Here is a 17,114-nt window from a genome sequence, read left to right on the forward strand (position 1 = left end):
CTGAAACAGCTGCAGGAGTGGGCTCCTTCTGCCGGTGGAAACAAGGACTCGGCTAAATGTGGCGAGCTACAAGTTTCTGCAAAAACGTGCAAGTCTCCAACATGTGGCCCGTAACGTAGCTGTTGCCATGGTAAATATTCATGTTTAGTGAAAAGTGTTAAATCTTGTATCATAAGTTAAATCAGCTGCCAAGACACATTTTCACAAGTAGGGGAATTTTTGTCTTTTCAGAATGGAATGTTTTTCAGTTGACATTGATTTTTCCCTAAAATAAGTCCCCCAGAAAGGAAGCCAATCACACGTGAGGCAGTCCAAGAGCTGAATTACTCTACTCCTCTGAATCATCAACAAGTGTTGTGTGCTAGTGCGTGTGTGTGTACAAATGCACTGTAGCTTCATAAATCCCATCCTCTTACACAAATGAGCAGTTACACAATTTATTCGGACTATTAAACTAATGAACCCAGCAGAAATAGCACAAATATTTCATATTTTGGGTGATGAGACTTCAACAGGTAACTTTTCTAAATAGGAAGCATCTCAAAAGAAATAATTAAAATTAACTTGCCTTAGCCTTTTCACAAATACAAGGCTCAATCCTGAGCCTGAATATACAGTTGTTTATGTAGGTCAAGGACGGAAACAGTAAGAGCATATTTACTTGCTTTTATGTTTCTTGTTCAGTATTTCAAATGAGGACAAATGGTTTTAATACAATTTCAGAAAGAGAGACAAGTTAGAATTAATACAGAATTGGCTAAAAACCCCCAAACTTGTTACTTTTATTCATTTAAGAACTTCTGCAAGGAAATCTGACTGTTATCAGTTCAAGATCTGCAAAATTACATCTATGTGTCCTTCCACTCCTGAACTACTCAAAATTGGCTCATTCTAGCATCTTATGGTTAATCTTCCATATTTAAAGCAAAATGCATTTCCAACAGAAGGTTCTTTAGAGTAAGGGAGAAAAATGGTAATTTGGTAATTAGCCCAATTTCATTCAGAGCAGGGTAAATAACTCCTCTGATAACAGAGCAACAAATAGAACTAGTCCTAAGTCTAGACAGAACAAAGCAGTCATCTGCTCTGACTCTCTGCAACCGAAATAAAAACACGAACAGCAATGACCTTGCTTCCTCCTTTCCAAGCTCCACGCCAGGGAGAACCTTTCCCACTGACACACACAAGGAGGACTCAGCCCCTGGACCAGCCCTGCAGCTCCCGCAGACGTACCGCTGCCCTGCCCAACAGCGGAGAGCTCTTTGTCAATGTTGGGTTTTCCTCTTCCACATCTCTCTTTGACAACCACAAACTGGATTTCACCTTGGTTTTGTCTTCTGCTGTGAGGACTCTGCCCAACAGATTCCTTTCTTCTTTACCTGCCTCTGAGTAGCAACAGCCAGCAGCCAGTCACATCCTTGTTTCTAAGTTAAGAAACACTTCTGATTCCTCCTCCTCTCTCTAATTATTGCTCCACAATCAATTTGCTGTACCCCATGCCAGATTCACACCTTAGCTCCTCAACTCTAGTCATTAAAACTCACACTCTCCTCCCATCTTCTCCACGAAAGACATTTTCTAGCAAGCAAGCTACTGCTTACACTCTCTTATCTTACCTTTTCTCTACTGAAACCAGCTCTACCAAAAGGCTGAAACATATTTAGCACTCCCAGCCCTCTGCTTGTCTCTTTCTTTTATTTTACATGGTTCAATGTTCTCATTCTGCCTTCTCTCCTTCTTTCTCTACCCCAGTGCTACAAAAAGACATCTTCTGTGACACCTTAAAAAAAAAAGATCACTGAATTAACATGACTTGCACTGCATGGTATTTTCAGACCAGCCATTTGCTAATGTCACAAACACAATTAGGAAGTCAGGGAAAGAGCTTACAGGAGCAGATGAAAGCTTCAGAGATAAAATGGAAAGCTTTTACCTGCCAGGCTCTCAGGTTAGGGTTCTAGGTTGCCCTCGGATCTAATAAAGCTATAAAAGAGCCATATTAAGGAGATGCACAGTCACATTGCTGTAAATATCAAACATGCCTTTTTTCCATCCTCCTATAGACATTGATTTTTGCTACCACGATTTGCAGGTGGGTAGCCATAGGTGGTTTAAATTCGTGGTATTAAAAAAAACTCAGAGCATTACTGACAATTAAAAACAGCTTTTACACATGCACAATAATGCTTCTCATGCTTTAAAAAAAAATAATATGCATATCCATATTACCATCATAATAAGTGCCACAGAGTGACATGATATGATTGAGTATAATGGCTCCTTTGGAGCCATTATGGTCGATCAGTAAATAATACACTTTTGAAATTGTCTAACTACATATTTACACTTGTCAACTCTCATACACTTCAGTGACAGAATTTAAAAGAAACACTGTAAAAAACTGTAAGAACATTAAACCACGAAAACATTATGCTGAAGTAGTATTAAGGTTTGACTTAAACCCACAAAAACATGGAAACTCCAGGTTAAGGCCAAATCTCTGAAAACGACACCGTCTTCAGCTTGCGGAGCCGTGCCTGAGAGCTCACAGTGGTCCGGGCAAAGCGCGGGATGAGGCTGGGTTGGGCAGGAAGGCAGGGGACCACGGGGTCATGGTGGTCCAGGGCATCAGGTGAGCACTGAGCCATTGTGGACAGCTCCGGTCACCAAATTCATGGGCGAGAGCCAGCCTGCCCGCAGTGACTTAGCTGTTCAGCAGGACACCATTTTATGGTATTTTAAAAAAAACAAAGCCTGGACCTTTCCTCTGTTTATTCAGATGAAATCCCCAATTAAGTTGAGAAGAATTAGTCCTCACTTATTTTGGAAGAGGCCTTGTTGGGACGCTGGGAGTTTTGCCTAGCTGAAACACATGGAGAAAAACTTCAGGCTTTGACCCTAAAAAGGCATTGTCAAAAAAAAATGTTAAACAAACATGACAGCGGAACATTAATATCCCAAAGATTGACTCCATGTGGGAAAAAAGAAGACTGGGAAGCAAGACGTTTTTTCAAGAGTAAAAATAATGGGGCTTGGCGTTGGCTTTTTTAATTGATAATTTTGGGTCTCTTGTTCAGCTGTAGTCACTTTTGCTCCAAGCAGTGGTGGCAGCGACTTTATTGGTTCCAGTAGAGCTCTGCTGAAAACAATAAGCATCAAGCCCCCAAACGCCGTCTGTCTTTCTACAAGGGTCACATCCTGCTGCCCCAGAGTCCAGGGGATATTGAATGCTTGCGAGACGTCAAGAGCAGCCCCAGGCCTGCGGTGCCTGCTTCGCAACAAAGGGACCCCAAATGCTTCACATGCTCCGCACTACAGTCCTGAACCGTGCTGTAAAAAGCAATGATGGATATTTTCCTAGAGCAAAGGTCTTCCTTTCATATATATCTCCTTGCTCAGACTTATCTATTACCTTGCTTGTGAGAACAAAATCCATAAAGGCTTGGCATGGCAGACTCTAAGTTGTTTGAAGACACAACCACCACACCCCTGTCAAGAGGGAGTTACCGCTCGGTTTTATAGTCAGCTCTCCCCTCAACCCGCTGATGCCAGAGCAGCCTCCCTCTACGCTCAGCATCTGGGATTTTACAGCCGCTGTATATAAATGGGATTTTCATAACAAACAACTCTGTATTCGGTTTCCTTGTATATCTGAAAGCGAGAATGATCTCTTAAGGCTCTGCTGGGAAGGCGTATTAACAAAGACAAAGAGTATTTCAGGCTATTTCCCCCAGGAGCATTATCACGATGACAATATGACTTTGTCCTATGCAAGTGCTTTAAGTCCACGTCCTCCTCCCAAAGCAGCTCTTCAGGACCCCCCTGTATGCATGCTCCACGCGAGGGCCCTCACAGCCCCCTCCCCGCGGCCAGCACCCCATCATCCCACAGCCGCCTGAAGAGGACAGGATCTGCCATCAGCTCCGAGAGCTTTCTCCAGTCTCTCATTTCATAAGCCCTCCTTAGAGATGTTTGCTTTTGTCTAAATATTATAAACCACAGTACGACAAAGACTTCATAAACCCTGTTGCCTTTTCACTTTGTGCAGCGTCTGTCTCCTCTCACCCTACCTTGCGGCTCATGCAAATGTCAGTGAGAACAGTTTTTACATCTCCTCAGGTCGCCCCAGTGATATAAGCAAAGGTAAACAAACTACTGAAGTCTGGGTATTTTTACTTCAGATGGGATGTAAATCAGTGGATGAAAGCTGGGAATAAACTGGCAATATGAGGGCAGCTTATTAAAGCTTCCTCCCCCAGCTCAGTGTTCCCTCAATGTAATATAGCTGACATAACCCTACACTAAGGAAAAAAAACCAAAACAACCCAAAGAGATAGAAGTATTTCCCCCAAAGTCAAAGACACTCTTCCTTCAAGATGTTTGGACAATTCTTATAGAATGAGAAAAGCATTTCCCTACCGAAGGCAGAAATCTTTACCTGTAAGAACTAGGGAGGAGACCAGACACCACCCCGAGTGCTCAGGATGGGCACAAGCTTCATGTGGGACACCCCAGCGAGGAGACCAGCCACCACGAGTGCTGGGGATGGTCACAAGCTGCACATGGGACACCCCAACGCAGCAGAACTTGGGATGCAGAAGCTGCTCAGTTCCTGCCGGACCACATACACCACTTCTCAAACAACAACCAGAGCAAGGGCTTCATCCCAGAGCTCAAATCTGAAAATGACTGGTCCTGTGTAGCACTGAAAGCACCTGGGAAGATGGGTTTTTAAGAGCAGCAGCTCCAGCTCCCACCTAATTGTCTGACCAGTGGGTGCCCCAAACCCACAACCTCCTCACGCCATTATCTCCTGGCAGAAAGAAGTTACGTGCTCCCACTCTTCCTCCCTGCCTCCTTGTTTAAAGCTTTCTGGCTGCTGGTGAGGAAATGAGTCTGCCTTGCTCTACCTTTCTCTCCATCACCTTGCTGTCTGTGAGGACTGGTGAGAAAATGTTTCAAATGCTCTTACGCTTCTACAGCATCCATTTCCTGAGGCCCTTATGGAAAAAAAGGCTGTCTCCCATCCCCTGCTGATGATAGTTTTATCAGATAATAGCACAAAGAAGGAATGATCCTGCAAAGCTGTTACCAATACCCAAAGGTATCTGAATAGCAGCAGTGAGACAGAGATCACGCTCATTGCGTTCGCCCACCAATGGGCAAAGCCTCAACAGCGACCAAGAGACTGGCAAAGCCTGCCTACTAAAGAGAATATCATTACTTTAACCTGCCATGAGTAGTTGTTTGGCTTTTCTGATTTTCTGTGTGTGCACTGTATTTTTTTGTATTTTATTTTAAGTTAAAACCTGCTGAAATTCAATGGCTCCAGACACAGCAGTGCCAAGGAAAAGGAGCCTGTGGTCCCTGAGAGGGACTTTTCTCAGTGCTGACTTGACACATAAAATCTGTTTCTTCAATTATGTCTTCCCTCTTACCTATTTTAGACGTGATGGTGTGAAAACATAATAAAAGCGCATGGAAAAAAATTCAAGGAAGCTGAGAAAGTATTCTTCAGATCATACTTAGAGGCCTTGGCTCACAAATGCTTTAATACCAGGAGGATAGCTGCTTGCACACCCCAGCTCTGCCCCTGCGCCGTGCCAGCGAGCGCAGGCTCTCACGCACCTTCCCAAAGCACCAGCATCTCCATCTCTAGCAGCGTTAAGAACTGCCCTGTTCAATAAAAACACAGTTACTGCAATACAAAAGTCCAGCTACAAAACCCACTTTGCACTGTTAACACTCTGCATCCGACGAGGTGCCGGTGTTTTACAAGTTTGTTGTACGTATGCCTGTGACCCATGCAAACTCAGAACTTCATCACGCCACGTGACATCTCTGCTGTGCCACTGCTAGTTCAAAATATATCTTAAAGCATCTGAAGTATCAACTAAAGGATTTTAATCATGCATTCAAAAACTCTACCAAACCAGGGTGAAGCCTTGCAGATAAAACCTCTGCTCAGGACTTGCAGTTCACCACCTTCACACAGCAAAATCTCTTCCTGTTAAGTGGTTTATCAGAATAATGGATATTACTTGTTTGATAAAACAGATTACTTGAAAAATTGTCCCAAGCAATCGCTATAGTCATAGCAAAGTCAGGGCTTGTTCTACTACCGCAACAAAAATTCTGTATTTGGTTCCATAAATATAAAGCAATGAAAAATACTGCTAATTTGGCCAGGATAGAAGTCTACAATAAAGCCCTCATTTTAGGTGTGAGAAGATTTTTGTACTTAGAAGGCATGAAAATCCCCTTTCTCCTGATAATGAGAAATGCCCCTTGATGCCCCATCTCCTCCAGGACATAGCCAAAGTGGAAATAATTTTCAAAACTAATATGTACACGGAGTAACATGGTTAACATCATCCAATGAATTTAGATCCACCTACATGGTATAAATATATCTAGATACACTGTCACCTTCAGCAGAATTCATTAAAATAATGTTGTATCTTCCTTGTTAAATGTAATTTTTTTAATTGAAATTTAATCTTACTGCATTATTTGGTAGATTTTTAATTGACATTTGTAGTAATTAATTGGTAAGCATTACAGCTTTGTCTGAAGAATTTAAAACTAAATTTGACATCGAGATTGGCCAGCCACTGCTGTGAGGTGCCTGCTGGGAGCATTTCATCATCCTCCCAGCCCCTCCTGCTGATCAGAGGTGGGAGATGATGGTCTCTTTCTTACAGTCATGAATTACATTACTAATGTATTCCATTACCACCACGCAAATGTCATGTTAATTCCTGATCATCATCAAGTCAGACAATGGTTTCCACGCTGGCACCCAGCCAATTAGCGGTGTGGAAAAATATTCCGCCAATTATATAACTTGAATTAGGTTAAGGACTCAAGAGAAAGCAAAATAAATGCTTTGAAAATACTTCTGAGATAAAATGTAAGTTGACACTGTCTTCATGTGCTATAGCCGATGTTATACAATCTGATAGGCAGCTGCCAACATTCATAACTGTTTATTAAATCTAGCCTCTCTTTATGGTGGCAGCTAAGATCTGTATTTTTACCAATATTAGGTTCATTGTGTTATGAAAAAAGACCAAAATACTTAGGAGCATTCACACCAGCTTATAAAACATATTATGTAGTATATTAAATTGTTAAAATTACTTCTTCTCTCTTCCCCCCTGCCACAGAGAAAAGTTCCACGACAGAAAAGTTTCAGAAAAACAAAGTCTTTCTGGAGCCACTGATGCTTCAAGGAGTAAGGGAGATCCTGCGAGGACAGAAGTGCCATCTCCAGGCTGCTGCCACTTCTCCCGCCGTGCAGCTCTGCCAGGGGACGCCAGGCTCGGCTCCTGGAGCTCTGCCCCGCTCCCCCCGTCCCACCGACACACGTCTGCGTTAGCACAACCTGGGGAAACCCACTCCTGCTCCGCAGCTGCGGACGAACCCTTCGGCTTTTGCTCCCTGGCTATCACAAGAAGCATCACGGGCAGATAAAGCCCTCTGTCTAACCAGGAGCCTGTCCACCAGAGGAGAGGACTGCAGCAGGAGTGGGGCATCCCTCCAAGAAAAGGACGCCACAAAGCCTGGTGGAAATACCTCCGGCCGTGCAGGGACACAGCAGGTTTCTAACATTGCGTTAGCTTGGCATGCGCAGCGCCGAGCCCCGCCGGCAGCACGCTGTGCTGGCAACTCGCTGCACGACCAGGTTTTTAGTACCACCCCATTATTTTGATTTGTTCTGTTCTTAACTCAATTTATCGTACAAGCATGGTTATCTCCAATTTAAAAACGTACACAGCACCAGTTCCTCGACTTTAAAAATTTATAACGATGAGCAATTTGTTAAAACCTTTTACCGTATCTTTCTGTCTCATTTTCCTAGGTGCTGCAATGAGGCAATTCACTGTTCTGGCTGCTTACCCTAGATGACCTTTGCCTGCCATAAAATGGTATACAACTAAACGCTCTGCTTTAAATAAAACCCTTGCCTCTTCGAAAGGCCCTACGTATTCAGTCAACACAATCAGCAGAAACCACATTTGGTTACTCAATAAGCTGGAAACTTCTAAAATGCGTACGGCGGTGAATGAATTCCTGACATCACCAGGGACACTCGAGTGGGGAACAAGAGAGACCGCTGAGAAGTGGCTCTTGCTGCAGCCGAAGAAAGGATCACTCCTTTAAGCTGAACTCTCAAGGAAAACGAGAACAAAAACTGAATTAGCTCAACACGTACCCTCTGCAGTCAGCACATTGCTAGGCAACTTACCATCTCTTGATAGAATTATGGTGGAGGGCTGGTCGTACATCAGGGTTAAGATGAACACAAGCACCAGTTTTGGCCAACTGCTCCTTTCCAGTGGGACTGCTCAATGCTTGGTCATTTTCTATTATTATTTTGCAATATTTTCTAAGCACCTAGAGAGTCTAATGCATTCAGAAGGTATTTTAAAGCTATTATGTGACACGAAAATTTTAAGATAACTGGAAGTAAGTGAATTTTAGGAGGAACAGCATGAGTCTTTTTCTTTGTTCAAGCCAGCATCTCGAGAGAGTTAACAATCCTTCTTCTCGTTGCTTTTATTTTTTAATACTGAAGCTGTGCAGAGGGCATGCTACTCACTTTGTCCTTACTCCAGATGCCGGTTGGCCACAGCTCCGAACCTCCGTTACTCAATGTGGTATTTCAAGAGGATGCTTCAAAACACCCCGGTCCTTCCATTTGCCACCGCTGAGACCAGACACAAAGTCTCGCTACAGGCAGTGCCACAGGGCTATCGCAATACCTGGCAATGCCACACTTAACCTATGCTAGCCTCAGAAGGGCCTCAATCTTTAATAGTGACTTGGATAGCAAGATTCGGAATCCAGGCATTATTTACATTTATTAAAGAAGTATTAAGCAAATGTGCAGACTGCTTTAAATAGAGGCATGTACCTTGCATATAACCCCAAGTTTTCCACGGATACTTCATTGGCACAAAGAAATAATTAATTAGCTAACCACCGTGATTAAAAATCAATTGACTCATATGTGACAGAGTGGTGAGAATTTTTGCATCACTGGAGAAGTCTGGAATTGGTCCCTGTTTGGGGATCTCAGTCGTATCAGTGAGCTCGGTAATTCAGACATGAAGGAAATGGTAAGAATCTCTCTCCCGCATGCACACTTTGAGCTGCCATATGGGTTTATTCAACTGTTTACTACACCAGTCGGTAAAAACTGAACAGCTATTATAATCTTTGCTAAATGACATGGTAATTATGCTACCTCTGGAAAAAAAGAAAAAAATGGAAACTTTAAAAAGAAAAAAAAAAAAAAATCACAATTCACTGATGTGTGAATTTCTCGGGTTTTGTAATCTTTGAATTGAAATGCACTTTCTAACACACAGAGGGATATTAAATATATAACAGAAACCTGAACTTATTTTAAAAAACAATTTGTGCTCCCATTTCCTACACAATTTAATTATGCAGACTTCCTACTTTTGAAAGATTTCTTACATAGACCTTCCAATTTTCCTGTAAAATCACATGATTCCTGTTTTCCCAACCTCAGTCTTCTGATTAATGAAGAAATATTGCCCCTCCTCTCACCCCAGTTAGTAAGAGAGGCAATCAGGAGCAGGCACGTAAGAGGAGAGGGCACGGGAAGGCTCCCCATGCCGGGCTGCTGGGGGACAGGGACAGCTGGGAAAGTCACAACCGCCACTCGTTTGGCACAAAAGGGACCAACAGGCTTCTTGGCTGGCTAACACCACAGGGAAATGGCAACTGCCAATTGACAGAGATGGGGTCGCCCCACACCACCCTCTCAAGTTTGACCAAGTTCACCCTGGCCAAAATTGGCTATTAAAGGCTTTGTCCCTGTGCTCCTCCAGGCTGGGCATCGCAGCACCAATGCCACGCTGAATGGGGCAAGCGCATGCGACGAGACAGCTCTCCTGTGTACCAGTGACACCATTTTGTCACTGGGATGCAAGTGCAGCAAACGGTGGAGCTAATTATTTGTTGGCAATGGTTCCTTTGAGAGTCTATCATGTGACACATGATGGAGAGCAGACCTCTCCGTATTCATATTTAATCACGACACGAATTGCCCACATAAGCATGTTTAGACCTTGCCTATGTGCAAGGCTTCAGTTTCGGGCAGTAGCTTCGCCTGCATCACTGAACTCCAGTTTCACCGTCAAAGACCTCATAGCTCATAGGATCTGAGGGGATGGAGAGAAGAAAGGAAGGAAGGGAATATTTCTTCTGTATTGATAATATTTGGTATCACTGCTATTTCATTACAATGAAGGTTTTTTCGTTGTTTTGGGGTTTTTTTGAAGTGGTGACTTGCTTTTAAGCACAGACAATACACACAAGAAAAACCTCATCATATTAAAAAGGGGAGAAAAGGGTGAGGGAAAGAGAGATTGTAAGAAAGAATAAGTGAGAGTTACTGCACACTCAGGTTTGACGACTCACCAGTTTTACTTGCAGGCATCACACATATCCACTCATGACTCAGGGCAAATATGGGAAAGGATCGAAACCCTTATCATGGCAAATGTGTCTGGAAGACGGAGTCACTCAGAAAAAATGTTCTCAGGAGACTGAAAGACAAAAACATGTTTTAAAACTTCACTCAGTTAGAATCATATCAAAGCCTACTGTTTTCCTTTGAAAATAAAAGGTGGTTATAAATGCTGGAGGTGGGGGGAGCGTTACAGGAGTATTTCTATGTATCAAACATTACTCTATCACACAGCAGACTTTATTTGGCTTTAAATAAAACTGAAACTTACAATATTAAGAAAGGTTTTTAAAGACACACTTATTTCACATTTGCAACATGCTCCTCCGACAGGCAAGCTTATGTTCCTTCTAAATACCAAAATGTGTCACCATCCGAATCCATATTCTGCTCAAAAACACTGCACTGTGCACAAAATCCAGATACTTCAACCTACTTTGCATTATCAAAATATAGCAGCCTCTGAATTTCTGAAATATTTACTCTCTGCCTTCACTCACTGCATCCTGATAAAACCTTAACAAAATGTGGAATCTCTTGTTAGCAATAATCTCTCCTCTGAGATAAGGAAAAACACATATAAAAACTATTTGATGTTCAGGGTGAAAAGGCAAAATTTGCAAACATCAGTTAAGAAATACCAATTAGTACAGTTTTTTTCCCCAGCTATTAGTAACACAGATTGAGTTTAAGCTTAGCTCAGAGGAAGCTGCTCGCTGTACAAATGAAACATCCATTTTACTAATAAGGGTATTCTAAAATAAGATGTATAATTTCTTCACTGACAAACTATCCACACCGAGTAAAAGCTCATATTCAGAAATACGACCAGAGGTGTTCCCGGGGCTGTTCTGCATCGCACCCATGAAACCACATGGGATTTAAGCAGGAGCTCCGGTGCCTGCCTTAACTGGGGAAGGGCACCCACTGCCCTAACAGATGCACCAACACCAGGAGAGCCTCCGCTCCCTGGACCACTACACAACAGGGACCTGCAGCAATAAACCCCAAAAGAGAAAACAAACTTTGCAGCAGATGAAAATATCCTGTAGGACTGGGGTAGGAAAAAGATATGAAAGCAAAAATCACGTGTGGTGCTTCTGACCTCTTCATTCCCCAATCCTCTCCCTCCACAGCATCCCCAAGGCAGTGGCTGTTCCCAGCCTTTCCACATCTACCAGCGCTTTGGCAGTGGCAAGAACGGCCATCTCCAAATGAACCTCGTGGAGTTAATTATTTTGGCAGCCCACAGCAGCCTTCCTGAGGAACATCTGGAAGCTTGTGTCTTAGCAACAACTGCATGAAATTTCGTAAGACAAAAACCAGGTACTTCTCTGGCCCTGGGGCTTTCTCCCATTCTTTGCTGAATGCAATGCAACGGCTCAAAGAAGATCACAAGAGTTCAGAAATCTAAATATAGGGATTATGCGACCCTATTATAAAACTGTGCTACACAATAAAAATAGATCCAAAAGGGGTTTTTAAACAGTATTTATGCTAAACATGACTTCTTTCTCACAGACTCTGAAATACCTGCAAACCAAAAGTGACCTCGCATCATCTCGCATCAGTTGTATTTTATTCATGAGAAGCAGAGCACTTGAGAGAAGCAACTGAGCAGTGTCAGAAACACACATCCGAGGCTCGCTTTATTGCTGCGCGTGATGACAGATATGCAGATGGGTATGTAGCCGAGCAGAAAGCTGCATCTACACATGTTGGGGCAAGATTTCTCCAGCTGACCTGCTGCACCACAGTATTCAACTTAGTAATCTTTATCCATGATACGTCTGTAGAGCAAGAAAGTATCATTAGCCCCGTTTAGAAGATGAGGAATTGAGCTCATTTTGGCTAATGCTTGCTCAAAAGATTTCATGTTCCTTTGAGACTTTTGAGGCAAAATGACTTGTCTAAATAATATATTTGGTCTGCAGCAGATGAGGGCTACAGTGTACAGAAGCACTGTCCTCACCTCCAGATAGCTTTTCTCCTTCACATCCCTCCTCAAGTAAGTTTGAAAGCTGAGAGAGCTTGTACACAAGGAACAAGAAACAGTGTTGGGAGTAGGTAAAGACATCCCATCCCAGCCTGGCCTGAACTCTGACAGTGTGTGTACCTGGAAAAATGGATGTTTCTTACGCCATCAAAAACTGACCTCAGCAAAATACTCCACAAAACATTTCTTCAGCCAGGTTTCCCAAGGGAACAAGGCTTACGTGATCACCATGTACTTTCTCTGCCCAGCCCCACCTGCATCTTTTGAATCCCTTGGGATTAACAGGAGCAGAGAGCTCCCAAAGACGTGAATTCTCACAGCATTAAGTCTGGGGCTTGCACCACTGGAGGCCTCCAAAACCATTCGATCAGCTGTCTCCAACAGCCGGCTGGCTCACCGGCACTCCGCCAGCTCCAGGCCAAGCCGTGCCAGGAGGGAGTCCAGCGTAGCCCGGGGGCACGGAGGCAGCTCAGGCACTTCTATGCACCTCAATGCTGGAGAACCTGGGGAAACCACACGTACTGCTGAGGGGAAGGGTGGAGGAGGGAGAGGAACAGATAATAGATCGGTTCTGATAAACTGAAGCCTTTAATGATCTACCCACGCACTCGAGTTCGATCTGGCATTGACAAATTGAAGCTTTTAATGATGCGCCCACACATTTGAGTTGGACACTCCTCTTCTACAACTTTCACAAAAATAGCCTGCTGGGTTAAAGACAGAGAAACTCTAAAAACACTGCAACACGAGTAAAACTCTTGCCCACTCTTTGAAAAAAACTTCTCCCCCAACAGATTCTTTGATGCGACCTCCAATACACACCTCCAACACGGACGTTCTCCTGCACTGCCTTGCTCCCATACAGATTCTCCGAAGGCTACAGCTAAATAAGGGGCAATGAGATGCAGCAGCCTCAGCGTAACTGAAGTACAAAGCCAATCAAACCTTGAAACAGGAATGTGGGTTTCATTAATTCCAGCAATCACAACATTTTTATTATCACCGTATTAATCAGAATAGGAAACCTATTAATCTGCCCCAAACAAAAATTAATCTTCGTAATATTGAACAGATTTGAAAGACAAGTTTTAATATTTCACTATTTAAATTTCAAAGGCAGGGGCGCACAGCTCAGAGGATCTGGCACACCACTATGAACTTCATCTCATCAGCGTGAGGTCAGCCCTACCACCCTCACCTTTCCCTGATGCTTCCAGCCCTCTTTGCACACCTCCACCCCAGGGTCTGGCTGCTCCCAGGGTCTTTGAAGCAACTGAGAGCATCGTTTCATACATCAAACTGCAAAACTGGCTGCAGCACTTGATGCAATTAAAGAGTCGTCAAGAGTTTACGCTGTAACCTAAGGAACAACACAGTCCATCACATCCAGCAGCGCTTGGGTGGCACAGGCTGGAAGTGCCACCCCACGCGAAGGGCCGCCTGGATACGAGTGAGCTTTCTGCAACGGGCAGGACAAACCTGACGGGTAGCAGATACATGACCATGTGTTCAGGGGAATGAGAAGAGGTGCAGCGGGAGAAAAAGGCACGTGGCTGCAAAACAAGAAAGTATCTGAAATTCCCGTGCTCAACCGGAGCGAGTCAGGGATTTCTACGTGGATCTGGCATGGGATACCTGCACCGGACCCTCGTCAGTGCAGCAAACCCTCTCCAAGCCATCGCAGTGAGATGCAAAACATCCCGCTGCTACCAGACGTGGCATCATGACAGAGCCCAGTTTCAAGGAAAAAACGGGTGGCAGAAGAAAAGTCCTTACAAAATGATGGCAAGGAGTGGGACAAAACAGAAAGTGGCTGACAAAATGACAACAAATGTGACCAAAAAAGAGGAAAACAACCCAAAGCATCTCCAGACACCCATGCCCTGCCGGGGGGGGGGGTGACACGGATGAGCACACGGCTGCAGTTCTGCTGCTGCTCTTCAGTCACTGTCCTGCAGTGGCAACTGCTGACGGACACGTTATTTTGTTACTTGGCCAGATTTTCATTAAAGCAGCATTCACCAACACATATTTATATATAGACATACATAGATACACATACACCTTGGGACTATATTTGGTACAACACATTTCAAAGCCTGATCAAAGGCAGAGCTTCAGTCATCTTATGCACCACTCGCAATAGGCTGTTTACTGACTGCAATGAAACTACAGAATATTGTTTTAACTAATGATTTCTCAAAGCCATGTTGCACAAAAGAAAACAGGTTCAACTTGTACATCAGTGCCTAAGAGACCGCTCCAAAACAGACAACTGTATGAAAAGTTGTGCCCATGTATACATATATACAAAACTGTTTTTAAGTGACTGTTTTAGATTAGAATAAATCTGTGTTCCACCAATTAAGCTTTAAATGCATGGCTGATACCGTTCACTATTTTAAACAAGCGGCATAATAAATGCAAAAATTCAAATATTTTAGAGAAAATACTTGGAGAGTTGAGACATTAATTTTGCCATATACAATCTGTTCCACAGGGATTTAAAAAGCGTTATTGCCACCCTGGGTACATTGGAATAAAGATTAAACACCATCCCTTCCTATTTACATATTAAAAAATACGTGCCTTCTTGATACAGACTACCCAGCTTGCCGATACACGACTCTGTTAAAAACAGTACAGCCTGTCTAGAAAATGCAAAGCCCCAAACTAGATACGTCCTTGCAAGAATTACTGCACTCTAACAGTTTGTAAGTGGAAATAAAAGGTACTGTTGTCTTGTTTATCCTCCCCTCCAGCGAGTATCCTGGGGGAGCAGGGCCAGAGCAGCTGCAGTTCCCCGGGGCCCTGCCTAACGATGGAGCTGTTTACCAACTACCACCACCCGCAGCAAAATAAGAGGAGTAAGATCAGCCTGGAAAGCCTTGGGATCTCAGGGATGTCTACATCCAGGTGAAAAAGAAAAAAAATAAGAAAGAAAAAACAAAACCCAAAAAACAATCAAACAAAAAACCCCTACCATTCCTATTCTTATTTCTACCTCGTATACCTGTATTTGATTGTAGCTTGAGATGCTCAGCAATTTCCTAAAATCTTGCAATACAGACACAATTTTTCCAAAATAAATAACCTTTTTCTTTTTTTCTTTTCTTTTTTTTTTTTCTTTAAATAAATTGCCATTAGAAACACATGCTCAAAGCATCATTAAAAAGACCACGGAGGCTGCTTGCAAGGGGAACTTCACTGCACCGAGTAGTAACATTTGTTCTTCCCTTTCAGCTGGGATCCACCTCAACTTTTTGATGTTGGTTGGAGCTTTTATTTGCAAATAGAGCAGAGCTGCTTGGGATGGAGGGCTCCTCCGGAGCATGCCATGTGGCCTGCACAGATGTTCCTTTTATTCCCGCGTCCCACAAGGCTCTGTGGCTCGCTGGTGTTAAACAGATTACGCAAGTAGAACACTTGATTTTGCATGTCCCCCTTTTTTCCAACAGTTGTCTAATTTACTCAACTCGTTTTGTCCCCCCTCCCCCCCACAATCACTACAGAAAACACAGAAAAATGAGGCAAAAGCAAGGAAGTTTCTCCTCCAAGACCAGAATCTGCAGAAATGCTCAGCGTCTGCAAACAAAGCAGAAATGCAGAAGAACAAAACTCTTATTTGGACGTAAAGTAACTATCTTATTAGGTGCCAGGTTCTTCTACAAAAACTTCATCATATCCCAGTAACACCAGTCGCTACAAGTATCATAATCTCTCACCCTTATTTAGATGTCCAAATGAGAATTGAACTTTTTCCAAAAAAAAAAAAAAAAAAAAAATCTAACACCAATTATGGGTGCTAAGCATTTGAAAATCCTTGAAAATCTGGCCTTCAACTCGGTCACAATGAAGGGGCTTAATTTCCCGGCTGTCAGGCATCCCAATCAACAACTGAAGTCAATGGGATCTACACACTACCTTATTAAAAAAAAAAAAAAAAAAAAAATAGAGCCTAAGAGGCTCATTAAGCAACTTCAGCTACAGGGAGACAACCTCGCTGCAGAAGACAGCAGCTATACACAGCTTTGTGCATCAGCCACTTTGCTCTCATGCTTAATTTGATTAATCATTTTGGTATTATCCCCAATTAGAAAAGTGTCTAACAGGAAAAATAATCAAAAAAAATGGTTAAGGCTAAGACGCAGCAGAAAACAGCAGCTACTGAACATGCAACTACTTGGAACTTCTGGCATTTGCCAAGGATACAAAATTAAAGCTAAAAATTGTGGGCAAATACAAAGGCATTGGTGTTTCATCCAGACTGCGGATTTTGAATTTTTTTTTTAATAAACTGAAACCGAATTCCAGATGTTGGAAGTTGGGAAGTAAAAACTGCTTTAGCTGTAAAAACACAGAAAGGTGAGACAAAAAATTCTGCTGAAATATAATGATTCTTCAGGATGAAAGCGAAGCCCGTGCACCCCCTCCCCAAGAACAGGCTGGGACAGGATTTTTTCCCCTCTCTGTGCCAAACCAGGTAGCGGCACAGAAGGTTGCCTGGAGTTTCCTTTTAATAAGGGACATACCGGCGCAGAAATCCCTGGGAACTCCCTCAGCAGGCAGGGGAACCCACGTCCTCTGCATTTCTGATGCTGTGGCAGTTGT

At 43.2% G+C, this 17,114-nt stretch overlaps 1 protein-coding gene across 8 annotated transcripts in view; it reads right to left on the minus strand.

Annotated features, from left to right (window-relative positions):
• FOXP1 (forkhead box P1) overlaps positions 1-17,114 on the minus strand; it is a 392,273-nt gene that overhangs the window by 334,795 nt on the left and 40,364 nt on the right. For 7 of the 8 annotated variants that reach the window (XM_030043708.2, XM_030043705.2, XM_030043706.2 and 4 more), the window contains exon 2: positions 10,459-10,586. The exons of the other annotated variant lie outside the window; for it this stretch is intronic. The gene's annotated coding sequence lies outside the window, so the exon portion shown is untranslated. The remainder of the gene's footprint in view (positions 1-10,458; positions 10,587-17,114) is intronic. 8 annotated transcript variants of the gene reach the window in all.

Source organism: Aquila chrysaetos, chromosome 20 (genome assembly GCF_900496995.4).
Source record: "Aquila chrysaetos chrysaetos chromosome 20, bAquChr1.4, whole genome shotgun sequence".
NCBI classification, from domain to species: domain Eukaryota; kingdom Metazoa; phylum Chordata; class Aves; order Accipitriformes; family Accipitridae; genus Aquila; species Aquila chrysaetos.